Source organism: Erythrolamprus reginae, chromosome Z, assembly GCF_031021105.1.
Source record: "Erythrolamprus reginae isolate rEryReg1 chromosome Z, rEryReg1.hap1, whole genome shotgun sequence".
Lineage (NCBI taxonomy): Eukaryota > Metazoa > Chordata > Lepidosauria > Squamata > Dipsadidae > Erythrolamprus > Erythrolamprus reginae.
The window spans coordinates 117,825,383-117,838,274 of record NC_091963.1 but is presented as its reverse complement, the minus strand read 5'-3'; positions in this window follow the sequence as shown (position 1 = coordinate 117,838,274).

Here is a 12,892-nt window from a genome sequence, read left to right as displayed (position 1 = left end):
AATGGGCAGCTAAAAGCAGTGCATGAGAAAGGTGGGTTCCTATTCCCATTTGAATGGCCTCAAAAGAACAGCTGCTAACAATCTCTATTGGGGTGCTTTCGTTTTCATGGAAGAGCCTCCCAGCTCCAGGGTTGTGCAGGTGTCATTGTAATGGGCCGAGGTGGCGCAGTGGGTAGAGTGCACTACTGCAGGTCACTAAAGCTGACTGTTAGATCTGCAGGTCAGTGGCTCAAATCACATCGCCAGCTCAAGGTTGGCTCAGCTTTTCATTTATTTATTTATTGGATTTGTATGCCGCCCCTCTCCGTAGACTTGGGGAGGCTAACAACAGTGATAAAAAAACAGCATGTAACAATCCAATACTAAAACAACTAAAAAAACCCTTATTATAAAACCAAACATACATACAAACATACCATGCGTAAATTGTAAAGGCCTAGGGGGAAAGAATATCTCAGTTCCCCCATGCCCGATGGCAGAGGAAGGTGGGGGCAATTCTAATCTCTGGGGGGAGTTGGTTCCAGAGGGCCGGGGCCGCCACAGAGAAGGCTCTTCCCCTGGGTCCCGCCAAATGACATTGTTTAGTTGACGGGACCCGGAGAAGGCCCACTCTGTGGGACCTAACTGGTCGCTGGGATTTGTGCAGCAGAAGTCAGTCCCTGAGATAATCCTTCTTTCATCCTTCTGAGGTGGATAAAATGACCCGGATTGTGGGGGCAATATGCTGGCTCTGTTAAAAAGTGCTATTGCTAACATGTTGTAAGCCGCCCTGAGAAGCATCTGTTTTTTAAATTATGGGTTTTTAGTTTTAATTATTAGATTTGTATTGTACATTGTTTTTTCATTACTGTTGTGAGCCGCCCTGAGTCTATGGAGAGGGGGGGGGGCATACAAATTTAATAAATAATAATAATTTTTTAAAAATCAAATAAATAAATAATAGAGCTGGGACTGACTTGAGTAGCAGTTCCCTTCAGTCCAAGAAAACAGCAATGTTGTTAGTTGCCTCCACCCTGTCTCTTCCACCCATTACACAGTATATTCTATATTCTTATAGTTAATCCTCAATTTATAGCTACAACTGGGACTAGAATTTCCATTGCTAAGCAGGGCAGTTATTTAGTAAGACATGCCAGATTGTATGACTTTTGTCACTGTTATTAAGCAAATTCCTTACCCACATTGCTTTACCAGAAGCTCACTGAGGTCACAAATGATTATATGACCTTGGACACTGCGACCAGTGTAAGTACATGCAGGGTGCCAAGTGCCTGAATTTTGATCACATGGCCATGGGGATCTTTAAGGGCGAGGACTGGTCATAAGTCACTATTGTCATCTTGGGATATAAATGAATTGTAAGTTAATCCACGTAGGCTAAACAGTATGAATGCAGACACTGGGTTTTGTGAACCCTCATTTATGGTTTACCGTTTTTGTGAACCTTGCCAATTGTAAATGTCTATGGAGATTCTCAGTTGCCTTTTGAAAAGCATCTTTGGGACTTGCCAACTGTACTTTATTCAGGAAAACAAAAAGTTTTGTGCTTTGGGAATACAAACACTGGCTTCATTCATTAGATTAAATCATATTTTACATGCTTGATGTTGAATGTTCTAGAGCAGGGGTCCCCAAACTTGGCTACTTTAAAACTTGTGGACTTCAACTCCCAGAATTCTCCAGCCAGAATTGCAGAGACTCCTGGGAGTTGAAGTCCACAAATCTTAAAGTTGCCAAGTTTGAAGACCTCTGTGTTAGAGCCATGTTTCACTACTTTAAGAGGTGTGGACTTCAACTCCCAGTAGCCCCTGCTGGCTGGGGAATTCTGGGAGTTGAAGTCCACAAGTTTTAAAGTCGCCAGGTTTGAAGACCTCTGTTCTAGAGTATAACATGCATCAAAAGAGGGTGGAAATGTCCGTATGTCTTATACACCAAAAACAGCCATTTATGGTCTCCTGAAGCCCTGTCCCTGCATCCCATTTTTGCAAAAATAAAATAAAAATGGATTTGTTTTTTTCAAAAATGGGGTACGCAGAGGGTTTGGAAGGCCTGCAGTGTGTTTCTGGGGGAAGGCAAAAATATCCCCATTTTTGTGGGAAAAAACCAGGTGAAAAATAAGTTGCTTTTTGCAAAACTAGGTGTTTTTGACTTCCCCCAGTCCCCTAGGAGCTCTTTGCAGGCATCCCAAGCTATCTGCCCACCCCATTTTTGCAAAAAAATGGTGGAAAATGGACTATTTTCCCCACAAACGGCCGTTTTTGCCTTCCCCAACCCCAGGAGCTCTCTGAAGGCCTCCCAAACTCTCTGCCTACCCAATTTTTACAAAAAATTGGTGAAAAACGGATCCATTTTTGTGAAAAATGTGGTGCACGTGGGGTTTAGGAGGCCAGCAAAGTGCTTCTAGGGGCTGGGGAAAGGCAAAAACACCTTCATTTTTTGGGGGGGTGAAAGGTCCCATTTTTGCAAAAAATGGGGCACGCAGAGGGTTTGGGAGCCTTGCAGAGTGCTCCTGGGGCCAGGGAGGAGAAAACCTTTTTTAAAAACTCACTTCTTTGAAATCTTGGTGCGTCTTATACACTGGTGCATCTTATAGTGCGTAAAATATGGTAATCTCAAGAGTAGTACATACACTTCTACAGATACAATAAGGACTATGATGTATACACGTCAAAAGTCACCAGTCAGTGGGAACTGTCTACTCATCACAAAATGAGTTTAGATGGGTCTCAATATTTACTCAAACTTTGCTTAAAGCAGGGATTACATAAGCCCAATGATGCTCAGGCTCCCTCTTTTTCTACACATGTGTTATATGCTTTTTTTTTTTAAAAATGTGATCCCTGTTTCAACTTGAGAAATGCTGATTTAGTGATTTATGTGAACATAATATTACATTTGTCATATTGTACATTGTTTTATTATTGTTGTGAGCTGTCCCGAGTCTGCAGAGAGGGGCGGCATACAAATCTAATAAATTATTATTATTATTATTATTATTATTATTATTATTATTATTATCATCATCATTATTATAGTAGCCATCTAAAAAGTATCAACTGGGGGAAAATTCAGGTGATATATTGTAGAGCACACTTCAACTGCCAAGCCACAACCAAGTGCTGGGCCCATTCGGAATTGGGCCATGGAAGTAGCGGGCAAGTGCGCATATGTGCACGAAGCTGCATTTGTGAAAGCAGCGCATGCATGCATGCATGTAAAATTATCCCTTCTCCCCCACCACTGCCACAGCTGCCACCCCCATGGTCCACTGAGCTGGAAAAGTTGAGGACTGCTTCTGTAGAGAAATACAGAACAAATAAAAACATTTGCAGTCATATTCCCAATTCATGCTGAGAGTAAATTGTGTTTCCCCAACAGATAAGTCATTATTTAACCATGATTTGTAGAATTAGTTTGTCTCTATTTATGGTGTGTATTTATGCCATGCTGAGCTTGGTTGCAGGCAGTCCAGGATTTGCAACTAAATTGGCACTAGAATTTGTTGTTAAGCAAGGTGATTGTTATGTGAGTCATTTTATTACTTTTTTGCCACGATTGTTAAGTGAATGGCTTAATGAAAGCCATTAAGCAAATATTTATTTCCCTATTGACTTTGTTTGTCTGAAGACAGCTGGGAAGCTTGCAAAAGGTAATCACATAACTGTGGATACTGCAACTCTCTTAAATACATGCTGATTGTCCAGAGCCTTGATTTTGATCATGTGATTGTGGGTGTGATGCAATGTTTGTAAGTAGGAGGGCCAGTTCTAAATCACTTTTTTTCCGGTGATGTTTTAACTTCAAGCAATTGCTAACGTTGTGGGTCAAGGTTTATCGTATTGTAATGTTCTGAGTTTATACAATACAGTGTTCCCTCGATTTTCGCAGGTTCGAACTTCACGGAAAGTCTATACCACGGTTTTTCAAAAATATTAATTAAAAAATACTTTGCGGGTTTTTTCCCTATACCACAGTTTTTCCCACCCGATGACGTCATATGTCATCGCCAAACCTTCGTCTGCCTTTAATAAATATTTTTAAATAAACTTTAATAAATAAACATGATGAGTAATAATATGAATGGTTGCTAAGGGAATGGAAAATTGCAATTTAGGGGTTTAAAGTGTAAAGGGAAGGCTTGTGATACTGTTCATAGCCAAAAATAGTGTATTTACTTCCGCATCTCTACTTCGCGGAAATTCAACTTTCGCAGGCGGTCTCGGTACGCATCCCCTGCGAAAAGCGAGGGAACACTGTATACTGAGCCACAGTTTAAAAAATGGACTAATTACATACATCACTTTAAGTTTCAAGAATCTCCAGTGTTCTGAGAGAAACTGCTATGAGAAAGTTGAGATAGCTGCACATATTTTCCTTCTAAGCAGCTTCTATAAAGGTGACCATATAATTTTAGAGGTAAGAGTTCAATCACCAAAGCCACTTAATCCATATTTGTTATTAAAGGGTGTGTTTTGTAGCTAAGGTTACATTTGTCGCTAGGAAAGGCATTCTGATTATTATGAAGAATGTTTTGTTTGTTTGATGTCATTTTATGACACAGATTGTGTAATAGCTGCTGATAAATTGAAACCTCACTGAGACTTAATAAACTATGACCTCCCAAACTTTACTGACTTTCTGGAAGAGCCAGAAGACCCGACTGTGCCAACTGGCTTGGGGTCCCATGGGTGATAGAATAGAATAGAATAGAATTTTACTGGCCAAGTATGATTGGACACACAAGGAATTTGCCTCGGTGCGTATGCTCTCAGTGTACATCACTATTGGGTTGCTAGCCAGTATGGGCCACTGTACCAATAGCAAAAATGTGTGCAGTTCTGTGTTGCTGTCATGCACGCGATCCCCAGTGAGATTTTGCTTCTGTGCATGGGCAAGAAAAGCTCATGAGAGGATGCGCATGTGCGAGAGAAATCTCGTCAATTATTTGCTTCTGTGCATGTGCAGAAGCAAAAGCTCATGCGAGAGAGAAATCTCGTCAATTTTTTGCTTCTGTGCATGTGCAGAAGCAAAATCTCATGCGCTAGAGAAATCTCGTCAATTGCAAGGGGTCTAACAGTTGATCCGTGATGGTTTTCAAGTGAGACGTCACTAATCTTTCAAAGATTTTCATAACTACAGATATTAGAGCAACTGGTCACTAGTCATTCAGTTCCTTGATGGAGGGCTTCTTCAGCACTGGGATTATAGTCGAGCATTTGAAGAAGGAACATAGCACATCTCTAGTGATTTGTTGAAGATCTGGGTGAATTGGTCAGCACAGACTTTTAAGCAAGAAAGAGTTATTTTGTCTGGGCCTGATGCTTTTCCTGGCTTCTGCACTTCCTTTTCTGTGATCACCAGGGATTGTAAACCCAATGGGATGGGATCAGTTGTAGGAGGTTTATCTGTTGTTGATGTGTATGGGATGAATAATAGAAATATAAGTGTTACAGGCCACTAATTATTACTCATAATTTATAGTTCAGTGTTTTGGATAGGCATGATCATTCCTTATTTAGGAATAAATCCGCTAATATTTAAGGTTGTAGCAGCTTTTAACCTTCAGCACCAATGCATAGCTTAAAAGGATTTAATTTAAAAACATAAACTGGACTACTATGTAGAGAAACACATGAAGCAACTGGTCAGCAGCCATTCAGTTCCTTGATGGTTGGCTTTTTTGGTATTGGGATGATCAGTAGAGTGTTCGAAGAAGGAACATAGCACATTTCTAGCAATTTATTAAAGATTTGGGTGAAGGTGGGAGTCGCTTGGTCACACAAACTTTTAAGCAAAAAGGAGTTATCTTGTCTGGGCCTGGAGCTTTTCTTGGCTTTTGTCCATGAAATAGGTTTTGGACTTCCTTTTCTGTTATCATTAGGGGTGGTGAACCCAATGGTATGGGGTCATTTGTAGGAGGCTTGGCTGTTTTTGGTGGGTCTGAGATGGGGGTTGGGGAGAAGGTGGCTGTAGCTTCCTTTCAAACCTGCAGTAAAACATGTTTAGGTCATCTGCCAGTCACTGATTTCCTTTAGCCTGGGAAGGTGGTTTGCCCTAACCAGTGATATTTTTAAGAGTTCTCCACGTTTGCTGGTTCGTTTGTTGAGAACTGATTCTTCAGCTTTTCAGAGTAGCTTCTTTTTGCTACTCTGATCTCCCTTGTTAATATATTTTTGGCCTGATTGTACAGCATTTTAACCCTTTCTCTATAGGCTTCCACTTTGGAATGGCATAGCTGCTTAAGTTTTGCTGTGAACCAAGATTTGTTGTTGTTATATATGTGCAGGTTCCTTCTTGGTACACACAGGTCTTCACAGAAGCTAACATGATATTACAGTATCTGTGAGTTCATTGAGGTCTGCAGAGATATCTTAAAAATGTTCCAATCAGTGCAGTCAAAGCCAGCCTGTAGCTTTAATTTTGCCTTCTCAGTCCAAGTCTTTACTGATTTAATTGTTGGTTTTGTGTTTTTAAGTCTTTGCCTTGTAAGCAAGTACACAGTGAATCAGGCAATGATTAGGGTCCCACAGCTGCTCATGGTAAAGACTGATAAACCTCCTCCTTTTCCCCACCTGATAATTCTACAATCCTGTCTGCTCTAAGTATCTGAAACCCTGGTATATGCATGCTATTGTCATCAATTTCCTTGTTTAGCTAGGATTCAATAAAGCATAGGGCAGATGCATTGTAAAAATCAGAATTGCATCTATTTAAAAGGAGTATTTCATTCATCTTGTTAGCAAGTGGACATAAATTGGTAAGAAAAATTGAAGGGAGAAGGTTTTCTTTAATTTCTTTATTCCTTGGTCTATTTAAAATTGCTAGCCTTTTACCTCTTTCTCTCTGCCATCTGCATTTTCTTTTGGTGATCCATAGTTCTGGGAAATTAGCTTCCTCTTGTGTTACAGAGAGCTGTTCCTTGAAGAAACCTAACCTCCTTAAAATGGAGGATCATATTGAAGGTGGTTAGCTAATTAAGTTCAATGCCACCCCCTCTCCCCACCCTAGCACCTTTGTCATGTTGTCTCTATGATAATGTTTTTTATTTTATAATGGACATTTTTAATGTTTTTCTTGTTGTAAGTCACCTAGAGGTATTGAATATGAAATGGGCAGCAAATAAATTTAATAAACAAACAAAAAACAAATGTCCTTAGTTCCAAGAATCCAATTTGATGGAACTGAATTTTTTCTGAAATTCCTTATAATTTCTTCACTTTTATTCCATTTAAAAATGTTTTTGTCATTTTATATGTCAGATACTGCATCAATTTTTGTACAAACTACAGTATATTAGGGAATTTAGTTTCAAATGTAGGTATACCACCTTGAAACTGAGAGTTCAAGTCAAACTAGTTTTAACTAACCCCAAGTCCCTCTTCAGGGTAAATTTGTTCACTGTTTGTATTGCATGCATTTGCATATGTGCATTGTACAATGTATTATTATTGCTTTTATTAAAATCATTCCACAAGATCAAGTCGAACCTGTTTCTGTTTCTCTAATTAATGCATTTCAGAGAAGACGGGTTGATTAGGAAAAGTTTCCTTTTAAAGAAATATAAAACGATCAAAGGTTTGAAATAAATCTTATCTTATGCAGGTTGCAAATATCCATATTGCTAGTAGCAAAGATATAAAGACATATTGTGTGACCTTGGTATCTTGCAGTTGCCAAGATTTTTGCAACCTAGGGTAGGTCTGTTTGAAGAAAAGATCTTTGCTTTTGCAAGACTAAGTAATTTTGATAATGTAGAATTATTTTTTTATCTTGGTTATGAATGCTAACTTTCCTAGAAAGTTAGTAAACAATTCAATTTGAAATTAAATTTATTAGGTACATTGAATGCCCAGATTTTGGCTTGCTTTCCATTTTGGATTATGTGAGCTCATATCCCAGGTTTACAAAAAAACAAACCGAAGGAAATTACAAATTGGGCTTTTCCTATTGTTGGAAAAATCAGCTGAAACTGCTACTAACACAGTGATAGTACAGTATTTTCTAAACTTTTATCGTATCATATGAAATATGTTTCATCCTGGTTCCATGTTGCAAGGATGAGTGGGGTTATTTCACTTGGTTTTATGTAAGCTTCTATCATCAACTGTTCAGTATTGGAGATAGCCAGACATAAAACATAGACCTCACCTCTATTCTAACTTTAATTAATAACAGAAGCTCTAGCCATGCCACTTTTATTAGAATTGTGAATTATTAATATCCATGAAATCTATTCTTTCTAGAGGCTTGATTTTAGAACTCCAGCTAGCTGACCGTGTTCCTTATCTATATCAGTTTCTCAGTAAATATAGCACGGCCTATTGCCTGGTTAGACCAGCTGGCTAGGTTCAAAAAGTCTGAGGAACAGTCACTGGCTGGATTATTGTGATTACAAAGAGGAAGTCCATCTGTTGTGTGCTTTTGTTTTTAAAAATATTTCTAAAGAAGGGAAGAATACTTTCAACAGCCAGAGCGGCTAAAAGCTTTGTCAGACATCAAGCAAAACAGATTAAGGACTGAATACCATGCCAAATATCAGAAACAATTCTCATCCAATGTGTCGGCTCATTGAAGTAGTCCAGACAAGAAGCACAAACCTTTTGCATGACTGTTATGTAGATTATGGCTCTTCCTCCTGTCTCCCAGGGTCATTTCTACATACCATTAACATGCAGTTAATTAAAAAACAAACAAACATATGGTTTTGCTGTTTCAGTCTGTAAAAGTGGTTTGCCCCATAACTTAGAAAGCTTAGAGCTAAGACGCCTTAAGCATGATCTAAGTATTGCCCACAAGATCATATGCTGCAACGTCCTGCCTGTCGGCGACTACTTCAGCTTCAACCACAACAACACAAGAGCACACAACAGATTTAAACTTAATATTAACCGCTCCAAACTTGACTGTAAAAAATATGACTTCAGTAACCGAGTTGTCGAAGCGTGGAACTCATTACCGGACTCCATAGTGTCATCCCCAAACCCCCAACACTTTACCCTTAGATTATCTATGGTTGACCTATCCAGATTCCTAAGAGGTCAGTAAGGGGCGAGTAAAAGTGCACTAGAGTGCCTTCCATCCCCTGTCCTGTTGCTCTCCTATATCTCCTATACCTTTCTTCTATTCCTATATCTCTTCTTCTATTCTTTCATTGATATATTTTATTCCTATATCTTCTCTTCTATTCTTTCTTAGATATATTTTACTATGAGTATCTCCTCTATAACCTTCATTATGCATTTTACTATGTGTATACCCACTAAAACCCTCATTGTGCATTGGACAAAATCAATCAATCAATCAATCAATCAATCAAGTACTATTTCCTCTTGCTCTGTTTGTTTCAGTCCTGCCTGTACCGACCAAGAAAATGGTCGCGATAAATTGTCCAGTAGCTAATATTCTTTGATTTGCTTTAAAAGTTGGATGCCAGCTGTCAGGAGGAGCATCAAAAAGTATAGTGGGTGGGGATTAACTGGTCTTCTCCTTTTTCATTGTAAGAACAGATACTACTCCATTAGAAAGCAATAGTGGACAGGATTGTGAATGAATATCAGTCTGACTTCTGGCTTTGACAGCATTCTAGAGCAATTAATAAATGGAACCAGAGAGAACTTGCTTCAGGCAAATTAGAATGTGTGAGAAAGAGACACAGAGAGATTATGTTAATCCAATTTGCACTATAATTTTCTTGTGTTTCAGAAGAAACACCTGGTAGGAAACCACTGCCACTTTTCAGCAATTATGGTTAAAAGGGGCTGTGGGGATCAAAAGATGAATGCCATTTCTTTGCCTAATTCTTGTTTCCCTCTGTCAAAACAGTGAAAATGTGAGAACAATACTTGTAAGTGGATAGTCTATAATTATACTCAGAATATTTTCTCTATTATGGGAATGTGAGGGTGCTATTATATTGCAAAGCAGTATAAAAGTGATCAATTCACATCGACCCTGACTTGATCAAAATTTACACTATTCATAAAATAATTCTTTAGTGTACAATTAGAGTATGACAGGAAATATATGAAAATATAAGCACAATCTAAAGAGAATTAGATTGAACAAAATCATTCAAAATATACATTGTATTATTCTATAAAGATCCTATAAAGAGTATAAAATCTGCGTTTTTTTCCCTAGTCTAAAGACACTTTGCTTCATCCTTTATCCATCCCAAGGAAGGATATTCTGGTTTTTTTCTTAAATCATAAGCGAGGAATTATATTGAAAATATAATGCTGTACAACATCATGCAATAAGTCTGTTTCACCCACTCCAATAGGAAACTTTTTCTTAGTGTTAATTTCCCACAAGTCCTAGTATAAAGAAAACAAGTTAGTATTTACGTAAGTAAATATGTAAGAGGATACTATAAAAAAAGAAGGCTCAGTAGGGCTGCATTAGGTTCATGGGTGCTAGGTTTAGAAAAAAAATACAATGTTATTCAAAGTACAGTACTGTATCTTGAAACATTATTTCCTAGTATATAGCAGCAGAGGGTGCTGATGTCCATCATTTGCTGATGGCCTTGCTCTCATGTTGCTTTGAAAGCAAATCGTATTTAGTCCACAATGTCTGATTGAGGAATCTTCATGAATATCTTTTCCCTTCCATGTGAACAAGCTTCCTGTGATTTCATATCAAGAAATACTGACCTGAATATATGCATTGTAAAATTAGAAGAGTTTTACTATTTCAGAATCATTGATATATCAGGGCAGATGCCACTGGTCAATCACACAATATTCATTTTTGTTTCCCAAATTTATTTGTATTTATTTATTTATTTTATTTATTTACTTTGTCCACTACACAATGAGGGATTTAGTGGGTATATATATATGTCACATGTTTTTTTGCTGAATTTGAAAATTAAGGGAGACTAGGATAAATCTATTTCAGCCTTATTTTTGGCCTCATCAGCTAGCCATACCCACTGGGACTTGAACCTGCAACCTTTGCCTTGTAAGGCAGAGAATTATCCTCTAGGCTACAGTATCCAATCCCTTCAGCTCTGCGCCAGGGAAGGGTTACATATTTTTGTGTCGAATCACCCTCGTGTATTGAAGGAACATCACAGCTCCTTATTTGCCTCTCGGCCCAACCCAGGGAGATATATATACAGTGTGTGTGTGTGTGTGTGTGTGTGTATATTTATATTTATATATTTATATATACACACACACACACACACATACACACACATAGTAAAATACATGATGAAGGTTATAGAGGAGATACTCATAATAAAATATATCTAAGAAAGAATAGAAAAGGTAGTAATAGAACATATCAATGAAAGAATAGAAGAAGAGATATAGGAATAGAAGAAAGGTATAGGAGATATAGGTGAGCAATAGGACAGGGGATGGAAGGCACTCTAGTGCACTTGTACTCGCCCCTTACTGACCTCTTAGGAATCTGGATAGGTCAACCGTAGATAATCTAAGGGTAAATTGTTGGGGGTTTGGGGATGACACTATGGAGTCCGGTAATGAGTTGCACGCTTTGACAACTCGTGAAGTCATATTTTTTAAAGTCAAGTTTGGAGTGGTTAATATTAAGTTTAAATCTGTTGTGTGCTCTTGCGTTGTTGTGGTTGAAGCTGAAGTAGTCGCTGACAGGCAGGACGTTGCATCATATTATATTGTGGGCAATACTTAGATCTTGTTTAAGGCATCTTAGTTCTAGGCTTTCTAGGCCCAGGATTGAAAGTCTAGTCTCGTAGGGTATACTGTTTCGGGTGGAGGAGTGAATATAAGCAATATACTGTATAAGCAATATAAGCAATTATAGCAATATAAGATGATTCTATTCAGGATCAATCCCCTTACAAGAGAATAATTAAAAGCTGGTAAAACCAAACCAAACTACGGTAAGTGGTAGAGAACATTGGGCGGAAGGGTTGGTACAGTAGTGTGTTCTAAATCTGGTTGCTACTGGTTTGTACAGAGCCTCCCTTTGTTGTTGCTATCAGTTCGCCGAACTGGTAGCAATCTACCCCTGGGGTGGGTAGGCTGCAGTGAAAGAAAAGAGAAATTGCAGATTTAGAAGAAAGTTGTCTAGTTTTACAAGCCAAGATATGTCTGGAAACAAATAATAATAATTACCTAAAGATTACAGGATCTTCAACTACACCCCTCATTTCAGTTGGACAAAAAATATATATTCACACATATATATTTTATTTGTATTCAGTAAACAGGGTGAGCAAAACTCAATTAGTTTTGGATATTCTTCTACCTATGTGTGAATTAGTAACCTTCCTTCCTCTATTTTACATTTCCAAAGAGACTGATTGAAATATTTTGCCAAGTAGAAGGTTGGCAATACTGAAAGGAATATATTTGTATAAAGATTGGTCAAATGATTTGGAATAAGATATGAAAGGGCTCAAACACCAATATTTTAAAAAAAGCATGGGTTCTTTTGGCAGTCACGGTACAGCTTACAAAATACCAGACTCGTGGATGTATGCTGCATTTTACAGCTTGATTTCTTAACAGAAGATTATATATTCAGTCCAGAGTTATTGTTAAAAAAAGGGACAAAATGTGGATTGAAAACTAGTATTGTTTGTTATAATGATTTTAAATAATCGGGATCAATAATCACTCTACCCCGTGTTCATTAATTCACTTTAGGAACCTGGTTTTTTTTTAAAAGAAAGCTATGAAAATGAAGTGAAATTGTATGCAAGAAATAATGCCCAATTCACACATCATACTATACGTTTTAAGCATAGTTATTGAGGAATCGAATTAGCCGAGTTCACACATAAAACTCTTAAACCAACATCTGGTTCCGACACCAACCCAAAACCAACCCCCATTTTTTAATGTGTGTGTTATATGTGTACGTATGTGCGCGCGCAGTCGACCCGTTCGCGCTG